Raw genomic sequence first — 20,740 nt, 5'->3', positions numbered from 1 at the left:
GGGTTACATTAAGTCTTGTGATGTTTTAGGTTTCCAATAAGGAGGTTTTAAATTTTATGTCACGTCATTTTCAGATGCTTCATTCAAGAGATGTTTCCACTATAGAATGCAGAGCAAGGGCAAAAATACAAGTGATAGAGCGAGTGAGTGAGAAGGAGTGTTGTGGAAGGAGAGAATGAAACAAAGACAGAGTGAGTGAACGGCAGGGAGGCATAGAAGAGTAGTCTAGTAGTGAAGGAGACCTGCTTTTCCCTGCTCTTGACCTCCCACCCATCCCCTAACAACCACAAACATACCTTCTGTGCAAAGTTGGTATGCAGAATTTCACGCCTCAGCAAGTGAGAGTGAGTCCCAGGCCAGGGGCTAAAGAGCAAAAGAGTGCCTGTGCTCAGACTTTCCCTGCTAGGGATAGTTTATCTGGAACAAGGCCTACTCTCTTGTATCCAGCAAGGATCTAGAAATCCTGCATGAATCTGCAAGGCACATTGGCAGCATAAATTTGCATAAACTGCCCCACCTATTGCCTTCCTACTTCCTGTGCTGTAGTTGTTTGTGTAGAGAGAGAGGTCGCAGGCAAGGAAATGTTGTGAGTCGGATACAGGACCCTAAATAGCTGGTGAGAGGTATGTGGTGTTCTAAAAGCATGAAAACTGTATACCTGTGAAATAAAGTGCTTTCGTATGTGTTCTTCTGTGTTTATTGTCCTGTGCATAAAGTTGCACCTTGTGTTTGAAGGTTTAAATTATTTCAGGCTTGCATGGAGGTAGACATTTCTGAGTAACTTTTATTCATTTCTTAAAAGCCTATACTGTCAGGATGGCCGAGAGGTCTAAGGCGCTGTGTTTAGGCCACAGTCTCCTTTGGAGGCGTGGGTTCGAATCCCACTTCTGATATGCCTTTTGGAGATTTAATCTCCTTTATCAGGTTAACATCTGATGGAAGTTGCATCTGTTGGTCTTCACTTGGCACGTTATTCCGTTCTCCTCTTGTCAAGAGAGATGGGGTTTCTCATATATTTAGGTTCTATAACGTCTTGCTGACAAAGCGCAATCCTTACCAAATGAGCATAGGACCCATGTAAGAGGTCATCTGGAAGAGTCATGCTCTTGTATGCCCTGGCCAGACTGGCCGTGCAAATTTGGAAGAATGCCATTCATCTGGTAGACAACTGGACTCCAGCACACTTACAGCAATTTCCTCAGGGCTTTGATCAGGGGCTGCTTAAATTTGCATACTCCACCCTATGTTGTGACTTTGAGATCCCTTGTTGAAATTGCTTTAGCCAGCCAAGAGGTGGCTATTGTCTCAATTTCAAAGCAGCTTTGAGCCGTTCAAGTGGCTGGTGAATAGCACTTTCTCTTTGTTCGCCTCAAAGTTCTAAAGAGTTCTCCATAGGTCCTGCTCTGTACAGATTGTTCAAAGATCTGTTGGAAGTGCATATAATAGGATAAATAAATTGAGGGCATTCCTTTTCAGTACCTCACCTGCATGGCTGTCTGGCCTCTGGAAGATGCTGGGAAAGCAAGTCAGGATGGCCAAGTGGTCTAAGGCGCTGCGTTCAGGTCGCAGTCTCCTCTGGAGGCGTGGGTTCAAATCCCACTTCTGACAGTCCTGTGTTTACTCTAATTTTTTTCTTGAGAAATATGATCATTTCCCTCGCAGTGGCTTATAGGATTGTCTTCTTGGAAGAGTGCAGTGAGTTTTTTTCGTGCTCTAGCCACTATTGGCCTAAGCTCTGTGCATTTTTTGGTTCCTAATATCTTTCTCACCCTTTAGATGAAAAAGCAGCATGGGGTCAGGATGGCCGAGTGGTCTAAGGCGCTGCGTTAAGGCCGCAGTCTCTCCTGGAGGCGTGGGTTCGAATCCCACTTCTGACAAAACTTGAATTCCATTTTCTCTCTCAGTTCCTTTAGAATCTCAGCTAAAAATTGGCAATGTAAATAATATCTGAATAAGTACCAAACTTCAGTTTCAACTGCAAATGCATTTGCCCTATTCTATCTTTAACGTTAATGTAATATTCTTCTAGCACTCGTGGTATTTATATTTCTTTTGTGGGGTACTTTAAAAATCTTTTTTATGAAAGAAATGGGTTACATTAAGTCTTGTGATGTTTTAGGTTTCCAATAAGGAGGTTTTAAATTTTATGTCACGTCATTTTCAGATGCTTCATTCAAGAGATGTTTCCACTATAGAATGCAGAGCAAGGGCAAAAATACAAGTGATAGAGCGAGTGAGCGAGAAGGAGTGTTGTGGAAGGAGAGAATGAAACAAAGACAGAGTGAGTGAACGGCAGGGAGGCATAGAAGAGAAGTCTAGTAGTGAAGGAGACCTGCTTTTCCCTGCTCTTGACCTCCCACCCATCACCAAACAACCACAAACATACCTTCTGTGCAAAGTTGGTATGCAGAATTTCACGCCTCAGCAAGTGAGGGTGAGTCCCAGGCCAGGGGCTAAAGAGCAAAAGAGTGCCTGTGCTCAGACTTTCCCTGCTAGGGATAGTTTATCTGGAACAAGGCCTACTCTCTTGTATCCAGCAAGGATCTACAAATCCTGCATGAATCTGCAAGGCAAATTGGCAGCATAAATTTGCATAAACTGCCCCACCTATTGCCTTCCTACTTCCTGTGCTGTAGTTGTTTGTGTAGAGAGAGAGGTCGCAGGCAAGGAAATGCTGTGAGTCGGATACAGGACCCTAAATAGCTGGTGAGAGGTATGTGGTGTTCTAAAAGCATGAAAACTGTATACCTGTGAAATAAAGTGCTTTCGTATGTGTTCTTCTGTGTTTATTGTCCTGTGCATAAAGTTGCACCTTGTGTTTGAAGGTTTAAATTATTTCAGGCTTGCATGGAGGTAGACGTTTCTGAGTAACATTTATTCATTTCTTAAAAGCCTATACTGTCAGGATGGCCGAGAGGTCTAAGGTGCTGTGCTTAGGCCATAGTCTCCTTTGGAGGCGTGGGTTCGAATCCCACTTCTGACATGCCTTTTGGAGATTTAATCTCCTTTATCAGGTTAACATCTGATGGAAGTTGCATCTGTTGGTCTTCACTTGGCACGTTATTCCGTTCTCCTCTTGTCAAGAGAGATGGGGTTTCTCATATATTTAGGTTCTATAACGTCTTGCTGACAAAGCGCAATCCTTACCAAATGAGCATAGGACCCATGTAAGAGGTCATCTGGAAGAGTCATGCTCTTGTATGCCCTGGCCAGACGGGCCCTGCAAATTTGGAAGAATGCCATTCATCTGGTAGACAACTGGACTCCAGCACACTTACAGCAATTTCCTCAGGGCTTTGATCAGGGGCTGCTTAAATTTGCATACTCCACCCTATGTTGTGACTTTGAGATCCCTTGTTGAAATTGCTTTAGCCAGCCAAGAGGTGGCTATTGTCTCAATTTCAAAGCAGCTTTGAGCCGTTCAAGTGGCTGGTGAATAGCACTTTCTCTTTGTTCGCCTCAAAGTTCTAAAGAGTTCTCCATAGGTCCTGCTCTGTACAGATTGTTCAAAGATCTGTTGGAAGTGCATATAATAGGATAAATAAATTGAGGGCATTCCTTTTCAGTACCTCACCTGCATGGCTGTCTGGCCTCTGGAAGATGCTGGGAAAGCAAGTCAGGATGGCCGAGTGGTCTAAGGCGCTGCCTTCAGGTCGCAGTCTCCTCTGGAGGTGTGGGTTCAAATCCCACTTCTGACAGTCCTGTGTTTACTCTACTTTTTGTCTTGAGAAATATGATCATTTCCCTCGCAGTGGCTTATAGGATTGTCTTCTTGGAAGAGTGCAGTGAGTTTTTTTCTTGCTCTAGCCACTATTGGCCTAAGCTCTGTGCATTTTTTGGTTCCTAATATCTTTCTCACCCTTTAGATGAAAAAGCAGTATGGGGTCAGGATGGCTGAGTGGTCTAAGGTGCTGCGTTAAGGCCGCAGTCTCTCCTGGAGGCGTGGGTTCGAATCCCACTTCTGTCAAAACTTGAATTCCATTTTCTCTCTCAGTTCTTTTAGAATCTCAGCTAAAAATTGGCAATGTAAATAATATCTGAATAAGTACCAAACTTCAGTTTCAACTGCAAATGCATTTGCCCTATTCTATCTTTAACGTTAATGTAATATTCTTCTAGCACTCGTGGTGTTTTATATTTCTTTTGTGGGGTACTTTAAAAATCTTTTTTATGAAAGAAATGGGTTACATTAAGTCTTGTGATGTTTTAGGTTTCCAATAAGGAGGTTTTAAATTTTATGTCACGTCATTTTCAGATGCTTCATTCAAGAGATGTTTCCACTATAGAATGCAGAGCGAGGGCAAAAATACAAGTGATAGAGCGAGTGAGTGAGAAGGAGTGTTGTGGAAGGAGAGAATGAAACAAAGACAGAGTGAGTGAATGGCAGGGAGGCATAGAAGAGGAGTCTAGTAGTGAAGGAGACCTGCTTTTCGCTGCTCTTGACCTCCCAACCATCCCCAAACAACCACAAACATACCTTCTGTGCAAAGTTGGTATGCAGAATTTCACGCCTCAGCAAGTGAGGGTGAGTCCCAGGCCAGAGGCTAAAGAGCAAAAGAGTGCCTGTGCTCAGACTTTCCCTGCTAGGGATAGTTTATCTGGAACAAGGCCTACTCTCTTGTATCCAGCAAGGATCTAGAAATCCTGCATGAATCTGCAAGGCACATTGGCAGCATAAATTTGCATAAACTGCCCCACCTATTGCCTTCCTACTTCCTGTGCTGTAGTTGTTTGTGTAGAGAGAGAGGTCGCAGGCAAGGAAATGTTGTGAGTCGGATACAGGACCCTAAATAGCTGGTGAGAGGTATGTGGTGTTCTAAAAGCATGAAAACTGTATACCTGTGAAATAAAGTGCTTTCGTATGTGTTCTTCTGTGTTTATTGTCCTGTGCATAAAGTTGCACCTTGTGTTTGAAGGTTTAAATTATTTCAGGCTTGCATTGAGGTAGACGTTTCTGAGTAACTTTTATTCATTTCTTAAAAGCCTGTACTGTCAGGATGGCCGAGAGGTCTAAGGTGCTGTGTTTAGGCCACAGTCTCCTTTGGAGGCGTGGGTTCGAATCCCACTTCTGACATTCCTTTTGGAGATTTAATCTCCTTTATCAGGTTAACATCTGATGGAAGTTGCATCTGTTGGTCTTCACCTGGCACGTTATTCCGTTCTACTCTTGTCAAGAGAGATGGGGTTTCTCATATATTTAGGTTCTATAACGTCTTGCTGACAAACCGCAATCCTTACCAAATGAGCATAGGACCCATGTAAGAGGTCATCTGGAAGAGTCATGCTCTTGTATGCCCTGGCCAGACGGGCCCTGCAAATTTGGAAGAATGCCATGCATCTGGTAGACAACTGGACTCCAGCACACTTACAGCAATTTCCTTAGGGCTTTGATCAGGGGCTGCTTAAATTTGCATACTCCACCCTATGTTTTGACTTTGAGATCCCTTTTTGAAATTGCTTTAGCCAGCCAAGAGGTGGCTATTGTCTCAATTTCAAAGCAGCTTTGAGCAGTTCAAGTGGCTGGTGAATAGCACTTTCTCTTTGTTCGCCTCAAAGTTCTAAAGAGTTCTCCATAGGTCCTGCTCTGTACAGATTGTTCAAAGATCTGTTGGAAGTGCATATAATAGGATAAATAAATTGAGGGCATTCCTTTTCAGTACCTCACCTGCATGGCTGTCTGGCCTCTGGAAGATGCTGGGAAAGCAAGTCAGGATGGCCGAGTGGTCTAAGGCGCTGCGTTCAGGTCGCAGTCTCGTCTGGAGGCGTGGGTTCAAATCCCACTTCTGACAGTCCTGTGTTTACTCTAATTTTTTTCTTGAGAAATATGATCATTTCCCTCGCAGTGGCTTATAGGATTGTCTTCTTGGAAGAGTGCAGTGAGTTTTTTTCTTGCTCTAGCCACTATTGGCCTAAGCTCTGTGCATTTTTTGGTTCCTAATATCTTTCTCACCCTTTAGATGAAAAAGCAGTATGGGGTCAGGATGGCCGAGTGGTCTAAGGCGCTGCGTTAAGGCCGCAGTCTCTCCTGGAGGCGTGGGTTCGAATCCCACTTCTGACAAAACTTGAATTCCATTTTCTCTCTCAGTTCCTTTAGAATCTCAGCTAAAAATTGGCAATGTAAATAATATCTGAATAAGTACCAAACTTCAGTTTCAACTGCAAATGCATTTGCCCTATTCTATCTTTAACGTTAATGTAATATTCTTCTAGCACTCGTGGTGTTTTATATTTCTTTTGTGGGGTACTTTAAAAATCTTTTTTATGAAAGAAATGGGTTACATTAAGTCTTGTGATGTTTTAGGTTTCCAATAAGGAGGTTTTAAATTTTATGTCACGTCATTTTCAGATGCTTCATTCAAGAGATGTTTCCACTATAGAATGCAGAGCAAGGGCAAAAATACAAGTGATAGAGCGAGTGAGTGAGAAGGAGTGTTGTGGAAGGAGAGAATGAAACAAAGACAGAGTGAGTGAACGGCAGGGAGGCATAGAAGATGAGTCTAGTAGTGAAGGAGACCTGCTTTTCCCTGCTCTTGACCTCCCACCCATCCCCAAACAACCACAAACATACCTTCTGTGCAAAGTTGGTATGCAGAATTTCACGCCTCAGCAAGTGAGGGTGAGTCCCAGGCCAGGGGCTAAAGAGCAAAAGAGTGCCTGTGCTCAGACTTTCCCTGCTACGGATAGTTTATCTGGAACAAGGCCTACTCTCTTGTATCCAGCAAGGATCTAGAAATCCTGCATGAATCTGCAAGGCACATTGGCAGCATAAATTTGCATAAACTGCCCCACCTATTGCCTTCCTACTTCCTGTGGTGTAGTTGTTTGTGTAGAGAGAGAGGTCGCAGGCAAGGAAATGTTGTGAGTCGGATACAGGACCCTAAATAGCTGGTGAGAGGTATGTGGTGTTCTAAAAGCATGAAAATTGTATACCTGTGAAATAAAGTGCTTTCGTATGTGTTCTTCTGTGTTTATTGTCCTGTGCATAAAGTTGCACCTTGTGTTTGAAGGTTTAAATTATTTCAGGCTTGCATGGAGGTAGACGTTTCTGAGTAACTTTTATTCATTTCTTAAAAGCCTATACTGTCAGGATGGCCGAGAGGTCTAAGGCGCTGTGTTTAGGACACAGTCTCCTTTGGAGGCGTGGGTTCGAATCCCACTTCTGACATGCCTTTTGGAGATTTAATCTCCTTTATCAGGTTAACATCTGATGGAAGTTGCATCTGTTGGTCTTCACTTGGCACGTTATTCCGTTCTCCTCTTGTCAAGAGAGATGGGGTTTCTCATATATTTAGGTTCTATAACGTCTTGCTGACAAAGCGCAATCCTTACCAAATGAGCATAGGACCCATGTAAGAGGTCATCTGGAAGAGTCATGCTCTTGTATGCCCTGGCCAGACGGGCCCTGCAAATTTGGAAGAATGCCATTCATCTGGTAGACAACTGGACTCCAGCACACTTACAGCAATTTCCTCAGGGCTTTGATCAGGGGCTGCTTAAATTTGCATACTCCACCCTATGTTGTGACTTTGAGATCCCTTGTTGAAATTGCTTTAGCCAGCCAAGAGGTGGCTATTGTCTCAATTTCAAAGCAGCTTTGAGCCGTTCAAGTGGCTGGTGAATAGCACTTTCTCTTTGTTCGCCTCAAAGTTCTAAAGAGTTCTCCATAGGTCCTGCTCTGTACAGATTGTTCAAAGATCTGTTGGAAGTGCATATAATAGGATAAATAAATTGAGGGCATTCCTTTTCAGTACCTCACCTGCATGGCTGTCTGGCCTCTGGAAGATGCTGGGAAAGCAAGTCAGGATGGCCGAGTGGTCTAAGGCGCTGCGTTCAGGTCGCAGTCTCCTCTGGAGGCGTGGGTTCAAATCCCACTTCTGACAGTCCTGTGTTTACTCTAATTTTTTTCTTGAGAAATATGATCATTTCCCTCGCAGTGGCTTATAGGATTGTCTTCTTGGAAGAGTGCAGTGAGTTTTTTTCGTGCTCTAGCCACTATTGGCCTAAGCTCTGTGCATTTTTTGGTTCCTAATATCTTTCTCACCCTTTAGATGAAAAAGCAGCATGGGGTCAGGATGGCCGAGTGGTCTAAGGCGCTGCGTTAAGGCCGCAGTCTCTCCTGGAGGCGTGGGTTCGAATCCCACTTCTGACAAAACTTGAATTCCATTTTCTCTCTCAGTTCCTTTAGAATCTCAGCTAAAAATTGGCAATGTAAATAATATCTGAATAAGTACCAAACTTCAGTTTCAACTGCAAATGCATTTGCCCTATTCTATCTTTAACGTTAATGTAATATTCTTCTAGCACTCGTGGTATTTATATTTCTTTTGTGGGGTACTTTAAAAATCTTTTTTATGAAAGAAATGGGTTACATTAAGTCTTGTGATGTTTTAGGTTTCCAATAAGGAGGTTTTAAATTTTATGTCACGTCATTTTCAGATGCTTCATTCAAGAGATGTTTCCACTATAGAATGCAGAGCAAGGGCAAAAATACAAGTGATAGAGCGAGTGAGCGAGAAGGAGTGTTGTGGAAGGAGAGAATGAAACAAAGACAGAGTGAGTGAACGGCAGGGAGGCATAGAAGAGAAGTCTAGTAGTGAAGGAGACCTGCTTTTCCCTGCTCTTGACCTCCCACCCATCCCCAAACAACCACAAACATACCTTCTGTGCAAAGTTGGTATGCAGAATTTCACGCCTCAGCAAGTGAGGGTGAGTCCCAGGCCAGGGGCTAAAGAGCAAAAGAGTGCCTGTGCTCAGACTTTCCCTGCTAGGGATAGTTTATCTGGAACAAGGCCTACTCTCTTGTATCCAGCAAGGATCTACAAATCCTGCATGAATCTGCAAGGCAAATTGGCAGCATAAATTTGCATAAACTGCCCCACCTATTGCCTTCCTACTTCCTGTGCTGTAGTTGTTTGTGTAGAGAGAGAGGTCGCAGGCAAGGAAATGCTGTGAGTCGGATACAGGACCCTAAATAGCTGGTGAGAGGTATGTGGTGTTCTAAAAGCATGAAAACTGTATACCTGTGAAATAAAGTGCTTTCGTATGTGTTCTTCTGTGTTTATTGTCCTGTGCATAAAGTTGCACCTTGTGTTTGAAGGTTTAAATTATTTCAGGCTTGCATGGAGGTAGACGTTTCTGAGTAACTTTTATTCATTTCTTAAAAGCCTATACTGTCAGGATGGCCGAGAGGTCTAAGGTGCTGTGCTTAGGCCATAGTCTCCTTTGGAGGCGTGGGTTCGAATCCCACTTCTGACATGCCTTTTGGAGATTTAATCTCCTTTATCAGGTTAACATCTGATGGAAGTTGCATCTGTTGGTCTTCACTTGGCACGTTATTCCGTTCTCCTCTTGTCAAGAGAGATGGGGTTTCTCATATATTTAGGTTCTATAACGTCTTGCTGACAAAGCGCAATCCTTACCAAATGAGCATAGGACCCATGTAAGAGGTCATCTGGAAGAGTCATGCTCTTGTATGCCCTGGCCAGACGGGCCCTGCAAATTTGGAAGAATGCCATTCATCTGGTAGACAACTGGACTCCAGCACACTTACAGCAATTTCCTCAGGGCTTTGATCAGGGGCTGCTTAAATTTGCATACTCCACCCTATGTTGTGACTTTGAGATCCCTTGTTGAAATTGCTTTAGCCAGCCAAGAGGTGGCTATTGTCTCAATTTCAAAGCAGCTTTGAGCCGTTCAAGTGGCTGGTGAATAGCACTTTCTCTTTGTTCGCCTCAAAGTTCTAAAGAGTTCTCCATAAGTCCTGCTCTGTACAGATTGTTCAAAGATCTGTTGGAAGTGCATATAATAGGATAAATAAATTGAGGGCATTCCTTTTCAGTACCCAACCTGCATGGCTGTCTGGCCTCTGGAAGATGCTGGGAAAGCAAGTCAGGATGGCCGAGTGGTCTAAGGCGCTGCCTTCAGGTCGCAGTCTCCTCTGGAGGTGTGGGTTCAAATCCCACTTCTGACAGTCCTGTGTTTGCTCTACTTTTTGTCTTGAGAAATATGATCATTTCCCTCGCAGTGGCTTATAGGATTGTCTTCTTGGAAGAGTGCAGTGAGTTTTTTTCTTGCTCTAGCCACTATTGGCCTAAGCTCTGTGCATTTTTTGGTTCCTAATATCTTTCTCACCCTTTAGATGAAAAAGCAGTATGGGGTCAGGATGGCTGAGTGGTCTAAGGTGCTGCGTTAAGGCCTCAGTCTCTCCTGGAGGCGTGGGTTCGAATCCCACTTCTGTCAAAACTTGAATTCCATTTTCTCTCTCAGTTCTTTTAGAATCTCAGCTAAAAATTGGCAATGTAAATAATATCTGAATAAGTACCAAACTTCAGTTTCAACTGCAAATGCATTTGCCCTATTCTATCTTTAACGTTAATGTAATATTCTTCTAGCACTCGTGGTGTTTTATATTTCTTTTGTGGGGTACTTTAAAAATCTTTTTTATGAAAGAAATGGGTTACATTAAGTCTTGTGATGTTTTAGGTTTCCAATAAGGAGGTTTTAAATTTTATGTCACGTCATTTTCAGATGCTTCATTCAAGAGATGTTTCCACTATAGAATGCAGAGCGAGGGCAAAAATACAAGTGATAGAGCGAGTGAGTGAGAAGGAGTGTTGTGGAAGGAGAGAATGAAACAAAGACAGAGTGAGTGAATGGCAGGGAGGCATAGAAGAGGAGTCTAGTAGTGAAGGAGACCTGCTTTTCGCTGCTCTTGACCTCCCACCCATCCCCAAACAACCACAAACATACCTTCTGTGCAAAGTTGGTATGCAGAATTTCACGCCTCAGCAAGTGAGGGTGAGTCCCAGGCCAGAGGCTAAAGAGCAAAAGAGTGCCTGTGCTCAGACTTTCCCTGCTAGGGATAGTTTATCTGGAACAAGGCCTACTCTCTTGTATCCAGCAAGGATCTAGAAATCCTGCATGAATCTGCAAGGCACATTGGCAGCATAAATTTGCATAAACTGCCCCACCTATTGCCTTCCTACTTCCTGTGCTGTAGTTGTTTGTGTAGAGAGAGAGGTCGCAGGCAAGGAAATGTTGTGAGTCGGATACAGGACCCTAAATAGCTGGTGAGAGGTATGTGGTGTTCTAAAAGCATGAAAACTGTATACCTGTGAAATAAAGTGCTTTCGTATGTGTTCTTCTGTGTTTATTGTCCTGTGCATAAAGTTGCACCTTGTGTTTGAAGGTTTAAATTATTTCAGGCTTGCATTGAGGTAGACGTTTCTGAGTAACTTTTATTCATTTCTTAAAAGCCTGTACTGTCAGGATGGCCGAGAGGTCTAAGGTGCTGTGTTTAGGCCACAGTCTCCTTTGGAGGCGTGGGTTCGAATCCCACTTCTGACATTCCTTTTGGAGATTTAATCTCCTTTATCAGGTTAACATCTGATGGAAGTTGCATCTGTTGGTCTTCACCTGGCACGTTATTCCGTTCTACTCTTGTCAAGAGAGATGGGGTTTCTCATATATTTAGGTTCTATAACGTCTTGCTGACAAACCGCAATCCTTACCAAATGAGCATAGGACCCATGTAAGAGGTCATCTGGAAGAGTCATGCTCTTGTATGCCCTGGCCAGACGGGCCCTGCAAATTTGGAAGAATGCCATGCATCTGGTAGACAACTGGACTCCAGCACACTTACAGCAATTTCCTTAGGGCTTTGATCAGGGGCTGCTTAAATTTGCATACTCCACCCTATGTTTTGACTTTGAGATCCCTTTTTGAAATTGCTTTAGCCAGCCAAGAGGTGGCTATTGTCTCAATTTCAAAGCAGCTTTGAGCAGTTCAAGTGGCTGGTGAATAGCACTTTCTCTTTGTTCGCCTCAAAGTTCTAAAGAGTTCTCCATAGGTCCTGCTCTGTACAGATTGTTCAAAGATCTGTTGGAAGTGCATATAATAGGATAAATAAATTGAGGGCATTCCTTTTCAGTACCTCACCTGCATGGCTGTCTGGCCTCTGGAAGATGCTGGGAAAGCAAGTCAGGATGGCCGAGTGGTCTAAGGTGCTGCGTTCAGGTCGCAGTCTCGTCTGGAGGCGTGGGTTCAAATCCCACTTCTGACAGTCCTGTGTTTACTCTAATTTTTTTCTTGAGAAATATGATCATTTCCCTCGCAGTGGCTTATAGGATTGTCTTCTTGGAAGAGTGCAGTGAGTTTTTTTCTTGCTCTAGCCACTATTGGCCTAAGCTCTGTGCATTTTTTGGTTCCTAATATCTTTCTCACCCTTTAGATGAAAAAGCAGCATGGGGTCAGGATGGCCGAGTGGTCTAAGGTGCTGCGTTAAGGCCGCAGTCTCTCCTGGAGGCGTGGGTTCGAATCCCACTTCTGACAAAACTTGAATTCCATTTTCTCTCTCAGTTCCTTTAGAATCTCAGCTAAAAATTGGCAATGTAAATAATATCTGAATAAGTACCAAACTTCAGTTTCAACTGCAAATGCATTTGCCCTATTCTATCTTTAACGTTAATGTAATATTCTTCTAGCACTCGTGGTGTTTTATATTTCTTTTGTGGGGTACTTTAAAAATCTTTTTTATGAAAGAAATGGGTTACATTAAGTCTTGTGATGTTTTAGGTTTCCAATAAGGAGGTTTTAAATTTTATGTCACGTCATTTTCAGATGCTTCATTCAAGAGATGTTTCCACTATAGAATGCAGAGCAAGGGCAAAAATACAAGTGATAGAGCGAGTGAGTGAGAAGGAGTGTTGTGGAAGGAGAGAATGAAACAAAGACAGAGTGAGTGAACGGCAGGGAGGCATAGAAGATGAGTCTAGTAGTGAAGGAGACCTGCTTTTCCCTGCTCTTGACCTCCCACCCATCCCCAAACAACCACAAACATACCTTCTGTGCAAAGTTGGTATGCAGAATTTCACGCCTCAGCAAGTGAGGGTGAGTCCCAGGCCAGGGGCTAAAGAGCAAAAGAGTGCCTGTGCTCAGACTTTCCCTGCTACGGATAGTTTATCTGGAACAAGGCCTACTCTCTTGTATCCAGCAAGGATCTAGAAATCCTGCATGAATCTGCAAGGCAAATTGGCAGCATAAATTTGCATAAACTGCCCCACCTATTGCCTTCCTACTTCCTGTGCTGTAGTTGTTTGTGTAGAGAGAGAGGTCGCAGGCAAGGAAATGCTGTGAGTCGGATACAGGACCCTAAATAGCTGGTGAGAGGTATGTGGTGTTCTAAAAGCATGAAAACTGTATACCTGTGAAATAAAGTGCTTTCGTATGTGTTCTTCTGTGTTTATTGTCCTGTGCATAAAGTTGCACCTTGTGTTTGAAGGTTTAAATTATTTCAGGCTTGCATGGAGGTAGACGTTTCTGAGTAACTTTTATTCATTTCTTAAAAGCCTATACTGTCAGGATGGCCGAGAGGTCTAAGGTGCTGTGCTTAGGCCATAGTCTCCTTTGGAGGCGTGGGTTCGAATCCCACTTCTGACATGCCTTTTGGAGATTTAATCTCCTTTATCAGGTTAACATCTGATGGAAGTTGCATCTGTTGGTCTTCACTTGGCACGTTATTCCGTTCTCCTCTTGTCAAGAGAGATGGGGTTTCTCATATATTTAGGTTCTATAACGTCTTGCTGACAAAGCGCAATCCTTACCAAATGAGCATAGGACCCATGTAAGAGGTCATCTGGAAGAGTCATGCTCTTGTATGCCCTGGCCAGACGGGCCCTGCAAATTTGGAAGAATGCCATTCATCTGGTAGACAACTGGACTCCAGCACACTTACAGCAATTTCCTCAGGGCTTTGATCAGGGGCTGCTTAAATTTGCATACTCCACCCTATGTTGTGACTTTGAGATCCCTTGTTGAAATTGCTTTAGCCAGCCAAGAGGTGGCTATTGTCTCAATTTCAAAGCAGCTTTGAGCCGTTCAAGTGGCTGGTGAATAGCACTTTCTCTTTGTTCGCCTCAAAGTTCTAAAGAGTTCTCCATAAGTCCTGCTCTGTACAGATTGTTCAAAGATCTGTTGGAAGTGCATATAATAGGATAAATAAATTGAGGGCATTCCTTTTCAGTACCTCACCTGCATGGCTGTCTGGCCTCTGGAAGATGCTGGGAAAGCAAGTCAGGATGGCCGAGTGGTCTAAGGCGCTGCCTTCAGGTCGCAGTCTCCTCTGGAGGTGTGGGTTCAAATCCCACTTCTGACAGTCCTGTGTTTACTCTACTTTTTGTCTTGAGAAATATGATCATTTCCCTCGCAGTGGCTTATAGGATTGTCTTCTTGGAAGAGTGCAGTGAGTTTTTTTCTTGCTCTAGCCACTATTGGCCTAAGCTCTGTGCATTTTTTGGTTCCTAATATCTTTCTCACCCTTTAGATGAAAAAGCAGTATGGGGTCAGGATGGCTGAGTGGTCTAAGGTGCTGCGTTAAGGCCTCAGTCTCTCCTGGAGGCGTGGGTTCGAATCCCACTTCTGTCAAAACTTGAATTCCATTTTCTCTCTCAGTTCTTTTAGAATCTCAGCTAAAAATTGGCAATGTAAATAATATCTGAATAAGTACCAAACTTCAGTTTCAACTGCAAATGCATTTGCCCTATTCTATCTTTAACGTTAATGTAATATTCTTCTAGCACTCGTGGTGTTTTATATTTCTTTTGTGGGGTACTTTAAAAATCTTTTTTATGAAAGAAATGGGTTACATTAAGTCTTGTGATGTTTTAGGTTTCCAATAAGGAGGTTTTAAATTTTATGTCACGTCATTTTCAGATGCTTCATTCAAGAGATGTTTCCACTATAGAATGCAGAGCGAGGGCAAAAATACAAGTGATAGAGCGAGTGAGTGAGAAGGAGTGTTGTGGAAGGAGAGAATGAAACAAAGACAGAGTGAGTGAATGGCAGGGAGGCATAGAAGAGGAGTCTAGTAGTGAAGGAGACCTGCTTTTCGCTGCTCTTGACCTCCCACCCATCCCCAAACAACCACAAACATACCTTCTGTGCAAAGTTGGTATGCAGAATTTCACGCCTCAGCAAGTGAGGGTGAGTCCCAGGCCAGAGGCTAAAGAGCAAAAGAGTGCCTGTGCTCAGACTTTCCCTGCTAGGGATAGTTTATCTGGAACAAGGCCTACTCTCTTGTATCCAGCAAGGATCTAGAAATCCTGCATGAATCTGCAAGGCACATTGGCAGCATAAATTTGCATAAACTGCCCCACCTATTGCCTTCCTACTTCCTGTGCTGTAGTTGTTTGTGTAGAGAGAGAGGTCGCAGGCAAGGAAATGTTGTGAGTCGGATACAGGACCCTAAATAGCTGGTGAGAGGTATGTGGTGTTCTAAAAGCATGAAAACTGTATACCTGTGAAATAAAGTGCTTTCGTATGTGTTCTTCTGTGTTTATTGTCCTGTGCATAAAGTTGCACCTTGTGTTTGAAGGTTTAAATTATTTCAGGCTTGCATTGAGGTAGACGTTTCTGAGTAACTTTTATTCATTTCTTAAAAGCCTGTACTGTCAGGATGGCCGAGAGGTCTAAGGTGCTGTGTTTAGGCCACAGTCTCCTTTGGAGGCGTGGGTTCGAATCCCACTTCTGACATTCCTTTTGGAGATTTAATCTCCTTTATCAGGTTAACATCTGATGGAAGTTGCATCTGTTGGTCTTCACCTGGCACGTTATTCCGTTCTACTCTTGTCAAGAGAGATGGGGTTTCTCATATATTTAGGTTCTATAACGTCTTGCTGACAAACCGCAATCCTTACCAAATGAGCATAGGACCCATGTAAGAGGTCATCTGGAAGAGTCATGCTCTTGTATGCCCTGGCCAGACGGGCCCTGCAAATTTGGAAGAATGCCATGCATCTGGTAGACAACTGGACTCCAGCACACTTACAGCAATTTCCTTAGGGCTTTGATCAGGGGCTGCTTAAATTTGCATACTCCACCCTATGTTTTGACTTTGAGATCCCTTTTTGAAATTGCTTTAGCCAGCCAAGAGGTGGCTATTGTCTCAATTTCAAAGCAGCTTTGAGCAGTTCAAGTGGCTGGTGAATAGCACTTTCTCTTTGTTCGCCTCAAAGTTCTAAAGAGTTCTCCATAGGTCCTGCTCTGTACAGATTGTTCAAAGATCTGTTGGAAGTGCATATAATAGGATAAATAAATTGAGGGCATTCCTTTTCAGTACCTCACCTGCATGGCTGTCTGGCCTCTGGAAGATGCTGGGAAAGCAAGTCAGGATGGCCGAGTGGTCTAAGGCGCTGCGTTCAGGTCGCAGTCTCGTCTGGAGGCGTGGGTTCAAATCCCACTTCTGACAGTCCTGTGTTTACTCTAATTTTTTTCTTGAGAAATATGATCATTTCCGTCGCAGTGGCTTATAGGATTGTCTTCTTGGAAGAGTGCAGTGAGTTTTTTTCTTGCTCTAGCCACTATTGGCCTAAGCTCTGTGCATTTTTTGGTTCCTAATATCTTTCTCACCCTTTAGATGAAAAAGCAGCATGGGGTCAGGATGGCCGAGTGGTCTAAGGTGCTGCGTTAAGGCCGCAGTCTCTCCTGGAGGCGTGGGTTCGAATCCCACTTCTGACAAAACTTGAATTCCATTTTCTCTCTCAGTTCCTTTAGAATCTCAGCTAAAAATTGGCAATGTAAATAATATCTGAATAAGTACCAAACTTCAGTTTCAACTGCAAATGCATTTGCCCTATTCTATCTTTAACGTTAATGTAATATTCTTCTAGCACTCGTGGTGTTTTATATTTCTTTTGTGGGGTACTTTAAAAATCTTTTTTATGAAAGAAATGGGTTACATTAAGTCTTGTGATGTTTTAGGTTTCCAATAAGGAGGTTTTAAATTTTATGTCACGTCATTTTCAGATGCTTCATTCAAGAGATGTTTCCACTATAGAATGCAGAGCAAGGGCAAAAATACAAGTGATAGAGCGAGTGAGTGAGAAGGAGTGTTGTGGAAGGAGAGAATGAAACAAAGACAGAGTGAGTGAACGGCAGGGAGGCATAGAAGATGAGTCTAGTAGTGAAGGAGACCTGCTTTTCCCTGCTCTTGACCTCCCACCCATCCCCAAACAACCACAAACATACCTTCTGTGCAAAGTTGGTATGCAGAATTTCACGCCTCAGCAAGTGAGGGTGAGTCCCAGGCCAGGGGCTAAAGAGCAAAAGAGTGCCTGTGCTCAGACTTTCCCTGCTACGGATAGTTTATCTGGAACAAGGCCTACTCTCTTGTATCCAGCAAGGATCTAGAAATCCTGCATGAATCTGCAAGGCACATTGGCAGCATAAATTTGCATAAACTGCCCCACCTATTGCCTTCCTACTTCCTGTGGTGTAGTTGTTTGTGTAGAGAGAGAGGTCGCAGGCAAGGAAATGTTGTGAGTCGGATACAGGACCCTAAATAGCTGGTGAGAGGTATGTGGTGTTCTAAAAGCATGAAAATTGTATACCTGTGAAATAAAGTGCTTTCGTATGTGTTCTTCTGTGTTTATTGTCCTGTGCATAAAGTTGCACCTTGTGTTTGAAGGTTTAAATTATTTCAGGCTTGCATGGAGGTAGACGTTTCTGAGTAACTTTTATTCATTTCTTAAAAGCCTATACTGTCAGGATGGCCGAGAGGTCTAAGGCGCTGTGTTTAGGCCACAGTCTCCTTTGGAGGCGTGGGTTCGAATCCCACTTCTGACATGCCTTTTGGAGATTTAATCTCCTTTATCAGGTTAACATCTGATGGAAGTTGCATCTGTTGGTCTTCACTTGGCACGTTATTCCGTTCTCCTCTTGTCAAGAGAGATGGGGTTTCTCATATATTTATGTTCTATAACGTCTTGCTGACAAAGCGCAATCCTTACCAAATGAGCATAGGACCCATGTAAGAGGTCATCTGGAAGAGTCATGCTCTTGTATGCCCTGGCCAGACGGGCCCTGCAAATTTGGAAGAATGCCATTCATCTGGTAGACAACTGGACTCCAGCACACTTACAGCAATTTCCTCAGGGCTTTGATCAGGGGCTGCTTAAATTTGCATACTCCACCCTATGTTGTGACTTTGAGATCCCTTGTTGAAATTGCTTTAGCCAGCCAAGAGGTGGCTATTGTCTCAATTTCAAAGCAGCTTTGAGCCTTTCAAGTGGCTGGTGAATAGCACTTTCTCTTTGTTCGCCTCAAAGTTCTAAAGAGTTCTCCATAGGTCCTGCTCTGTACAGATTGTTCAAAGATCTGTTGGAAGTGCATATAATAGGATAAATAAATTGAGGGCATTCCTTTTCAGTACCTCACCTGCATGGCTGTCTGGCCTCTGGAAGATGCTGGGAAAGCAAGTCAGGATGGCCGGGTGGTCTAAGGCGCTGCGTTCAGGTCGCAGTCTCCACTGGAGGTGTGGGTTCAAATCCCACTTCTGACAGTCATGTGTTTACTATACTTTTTTTCTTGAGAAATATGATCATTTCCCTCGCAGTGGCTTATAGGATTGTCTTCTTGGAAGAGTGCAGTGAGTTTTTTTCTTGCTCTAGCCACTATTGGCCTAAGCTCTGTGCATTTTTTGGTTCCTAATATATTTCTCACCCTTTAGATGAACAAGCAGCATGGGGTCAGGATGGCCGAGTGGTCTAAGGCGCTGCGTTAAGGCCGCAGTCTCTCCTGGAGGCGTGGGTTTGAATCCCACTTCTGACAAAACTTGAATTCCATTTTCTCTCTCAGTTCCTTTAGAATCTCAGCTAAAAATTGGCAATGTAAATAATATCTGAATAAGTACCAAACTTCAGTTTTAACTGCAAATGCATTTGCCCTATTCTATCTTTAACGTTAATGTAATATTCTTCTAGCACTCGTGGTGTTTTATATTTCTTTTGTGGGGTACTTTAAAAATCTTTTTTATGAAAGAAATGGGTTACATTAAGTCTTGTGATGTTTTAGGTTTCCAATAAGGAGGTTTTAAATTTTATGTCACGTCATTTTCAGATGCTTCATTCAAGAGCTGTTTCCACTATAGAATGCAGAGCAAGGGCAAAAATACAAGTGATAGAGCGAGTGAGTGAGAAGGAGTGTTGTGGAAGGAGAGAATGAAACAAAGACAGAGTGAGTGAATGGCAGGGAGGCATAGAAGAGGAGTCTAGTAGTGAAGGAGACCTGCTTTTCCCTGCTCTTGACCTCCCACCCATCCCCAAACAACCACAAACATACCTTCTGTGCAAAGTTGGTATGCAGAATTTCACGCCTCAGCAAGTGAGGGTGAGTCCCAGGCCAGGGGCTAAAGAGCAAAAGAGTGCCTGTGCTCAGACTTTCCCTGCTAGGGATAGTTTATCTGGAACAAGGCCTACTCTCTTGTATCCAGCAAGGATCCAGAAATCCTGCATGAATCTGCAAGGCACATTGGCAGCATAAATTTGCATAAACTGCCCCACCTATTGCCTTCCTACTTCCTGTGCTGTAGTTGTTTGTGTAGAGAGAGAGGTCGCAGGCAAGGAAATGTTGTGAGTCGGATACAGGACCCTAAATAGCTGGTGAGAGGTATGTGGTGTTCTAAAAGCATGAAAACTGTATACCTGTGAAATAAAGTGCTTTCGTATGTGTTCTTCTGTGTTTATTGTCCTGTGCATAAAGTTGCACCTTGTGTTTGAAGGTTTAAATTATTTCAGGCTTGCATGGAGGTAGACGTTTCTGAGTAACTTTTATTCATTTCTTAAAAGCCTGTACTGTCAGGATGGCCGAGAGGTCTAAGGTGCTGTGTTTAGGCCACAGTCTCCTTTGGAGGCGTGGGTTCGAATCCCACTTCTGACATTCCTTTTGGAGATTTGATCTCCTTTATCAGGTTAACATCTGATGGAAGTTGCATCTGTTGGTCTTCACCTGGCACGTTATTCCGTTCTCCTCTTGTCAAGAGAGATGGGGTTTCTCATATATTTAGGTTCTATAACGTCTTGCTGACAAAGCGCAATCCTTACCAAATGAGCATAGGACCCATGTAAGAGGTCATCTGGAAGAGTCATGCTCTTGTATGCCCTGGCCAGACGGGCCCTGCAAATTTGGAAGAATGCCATGCATCTGGTAGACAACTGGACTCCAGCACACTTACAGCAATTTCCTTAGGGCTTTGATCAGGGGCTGCTTAAATTTGCATACTCCACCCTATGTTGTGACTTTGAGATCCCTTGTTGAAATTGCTTTAGCCAGCCAAGAGGTGGCTATTGTCTCAATTTCAAAGCAGCTTTGAGCCGTTCAAGTGGCTGGTGAATAGCACTTTCTCTTTGTTCGCCTCAAAGTTCTAAAGAGTTCTCCATAGGTCCTGCTCTGTACAGATTGTTCAAAGATCTGTTGGAAGTGCATATAATAGGATAAATAAATTGAGGGCATTCCTTTTCAGTACCTCACCTGCATGGCTGTCTGGCCTCTGGAAGATGCTGGGAAAGCAAGTCAGGATGGCCGAGTGGTCTAAGGCGCTGCGTTCAGGTCGCAGTCTCCTCTGGAGGCGTGGGTTCAAATCCCACTTCTGACAGTCCTGTGTTTACTCTAATTTTTTTCTTGAGAAATATGATCATTTCCCTCGCAGTGGCTTATAGGATTGTCTTCTTGGAAGAGTGCAGTGAGTTTTTTTCTTGCTCTAGCCACTATTGGCCTAAGCTCTGTGCATTTTTTGGTTCCTAATATCTTTCTCACCCTTTAGATGAAAAAGCAGCATGGGGTCAGGATGGCCGAGTGGTCTAAGGTGCTGCGTTAAGGCCGCAGTCTCTCCTGGAGGCGTGGGTTCGAATCCCACTTCTGACAAAACTTGAATTCCATTTTCTCTCTCAGTTCCTTTAGAATCTCAGCT

At 43.5% G+C, this 20,740-nt stretch overlaps 20 non-coding genes across 20 annotated transcripts; all 20 read left to right on the top strand.

Moving 5' to 3' along the window:
- The first annotated feature begins 810 nt into the window (after positions 1-810).
- On the top strand, positions 811-893 carry TRNAL-UAG (transfer RNA leucine (anticodon UAG)). The gene has a single exon. It is a non-coding gene; the product is annotated as a tRNA-Leu (tRNA).
- Positions 894-1,525: 632 nt separating this feature from the next.
- TRNAL-CAG (transfer RNA leucine (anticodon CAG)) lies at positions 1,526-1,608 on the top strand. The gene has a single exon. It is a non-coding gene; the product is annotated as a tRNA-Leu (tRNA).
- Positions 1,609-1,794: 186 nt separating this feature from the next.
- TRNAL-AAG (transfer RNA leucine (anticodon AAG)) lies at positions 1,795-1,877 on the top strand. The gene has a single exon. It is a non-coding gene; the product is annotated as a tRNA-Leu (tRNA).
- Positions 1,878-2,900: 1,023 nt separating this feature from the next.
- TRNAL-UAG (transfer RNA leucine (anticodon UAG)) lies at positions 2,901-2,983 on the top strand. The gene has a single exon. It is a non-coding gene; the product is annotated as a tRNA-Leu (tRNA).
- Positions 2,984-4,991: 2,008 nt separating this feature from the next.
- TRNAL-UAG (transfer RNA leucine (anticodon UAG)) lies at positions 4,992-5,074 on the top strand. Its single transcript has one exon. It is a non-coding gene; the product is annotated as a tRNA-Leu (tRNA).
- Positions 5,075-5,975: 901 nt separating this feature from the next.
- TRNAL-AAG (transfer RNA leucine (anticodon AAG)) lies at positions 5,976-6,058 on the top strand. Its single transcript has one exon. It is a non-coding gene; the product is annotated as a tRNA-Leu (tRNA).
- Positions 6,059-7,082: 1,024 nt separating this feature from the next.
- Positions 7,083-7,165, top strand: TRNAL-UAG (transfer RNA leucine (anticodon UAG)). Its single transcript has one exon. It is a non-coding gene; the product is annotated as a tRNA-Leu (tRNA).
- A 632-nt stretch (positions 7,166-7,797) lies between these two features.
- On the top strand, positions 7,798-7,880 carry TRNAL-CAG (transfer RNA leucine (anticodon CAG)). The gene has a single exon. It is a non-coding gene; the product is annotated as a tRNA-Leu (tRNA).
- Positions 7,881-8,066: 186 nt separating this feature from the next.
- Positions 8,067-8,149, top strand: TRNAL-AAG (transfer RNA leucine (anticodon AAG)). The gene has a single exon. It is a non-coding gene; the product is annotated as a tRNA-Leu (tRNA).
- A 1,023-nt stretch (positions 8,150-9,172) lies between these two features.
- Positions 9,173-9,255, top strand: TRNAL-UAG (transfer RNA leucine (anticodon UAG)). Its single transcript has one exon. It is a non-coding gene; the product is annotated as a tRNA-Leu (tRNA).
- Positions 9,256-11,263: 2,008 nt separating this feature from the next.
- Positions 11,264-11,346, top strand: TRNAL-UAG (transfer RNA leucine (anticodon UAG)). The gene has a single exon. It is a non-coding gene; the product is annotated as a tRNA-Leu (tRNA).
- Positions 11,347-12,247: 901 nt separating this feature from the next.
- TRNAL-AAG (transfer RNA leucine (anticodon AAG)) lies at positions 12,248-12,330 on the top strand. The gene has a single exon. It is a non-coding gene; the product is annotated as a tRNA-Leu (tRNA).
- Positions 12,331-13,354: 1,024 nt separating this feature from the next.
- On the top strand, positions 13,355-13,437 carry TRNAL-UAG (transfer RNA leucine (anticodon UAG)). The gene has a single exon. It is a non-coding gene; the product is annotated as a tRNA-Leu (tRNA).
- Positions 13,438-15,445: 2,008 nt separating this feature from the next.
- Positions 15,446-15,528, top strand: TRNAL-UAG (transfer RNA leucine (anticodon UAG)). Its single transcript has one exon. It is a non-coding gene; the product is annotated as a tRNA-Leu (tRNA).
- A 901-nt stretch (positions 15,529-16,429) lies between these two features.
- Positions 16,430-16,512, top strand: TRNAL-AAG (transfer RNA leucine (anticodon AAG)). Its single transcript has one exon. It is a non-coding gene; the product is annotated as a tRNA-Leu (tRNA).
- A 1,024-nt stretch (positions 16,513-17,536) lies between these two features.
- TRNAL-UAG (transfer RNA leucine (anticodon UAG)) lies at positions 17,537-17,619 on the top strand. The gene has a single exon. It is a non-coding gene; the product is annotated as a tRNA-Leu (tRNA).
- Positions 17,620-18,520: 901 nt separating this feature from the next.
- Positions 18,521-18,603, top strand: TRNAL-AAG (transfer RNA leucine (anticodon AAG)). Its single transcript has one exon. It is a non-coding gene; the product is annotated as a tRNA-Leu (tRNA).
- A 1,024-nt stretch (positions 18,604-19,627) lies between these two features.
- Positions 19,628-19,710, top strand: TRNAL-UAG (transfer RNA leucine (anticodon UAG)). The gene has a single exon. It is a non-coding gene; the product is annotated as a tRNA-Leu (tRNA).
- Positions 19,711-20,342: 632 nt separating this feature from the next.
- On the top strand, positions 20,343-20,425 carry TRNAL-CAG (transfer RNA leucine (anticodon CAG)). The gene has a single exon. It is a non-coding gene; the product is annotated as a tRNA-Leu (tRNA).
- Positions 20,426-20,611: 186 nt separating this feature from the next.
- On the top strand, positions 20,612-20,694 carry TRNAL-AAG (transfer RNA leucine (anticodon AAG)). Its single transcript has one exon. It is a non-coding gene; the product is annotated as a tRNA-Leu (tRNA).
- The last annotated feature ends 46 nt before the right edge of the window (positions 20,695-20,740 follow it).

The sequence above is a fragment of the Triturus cristatus genome, chromosome 6, assembly GCF_964204655.1.
Source record: "Triturus cristatus chromosome 6, aTriCri1.1, whole genome shotgun sequence".
NCBI lineage: Eukaryota > Metazoa > Chordata > Amphibia > Caudata > Salamandridae > Triturus > Triturus cristatus.
Note: the sequence above shows the minus strand (reverse complement) of the source record. Positions and strands in the feature narration are given on the sequence as shown.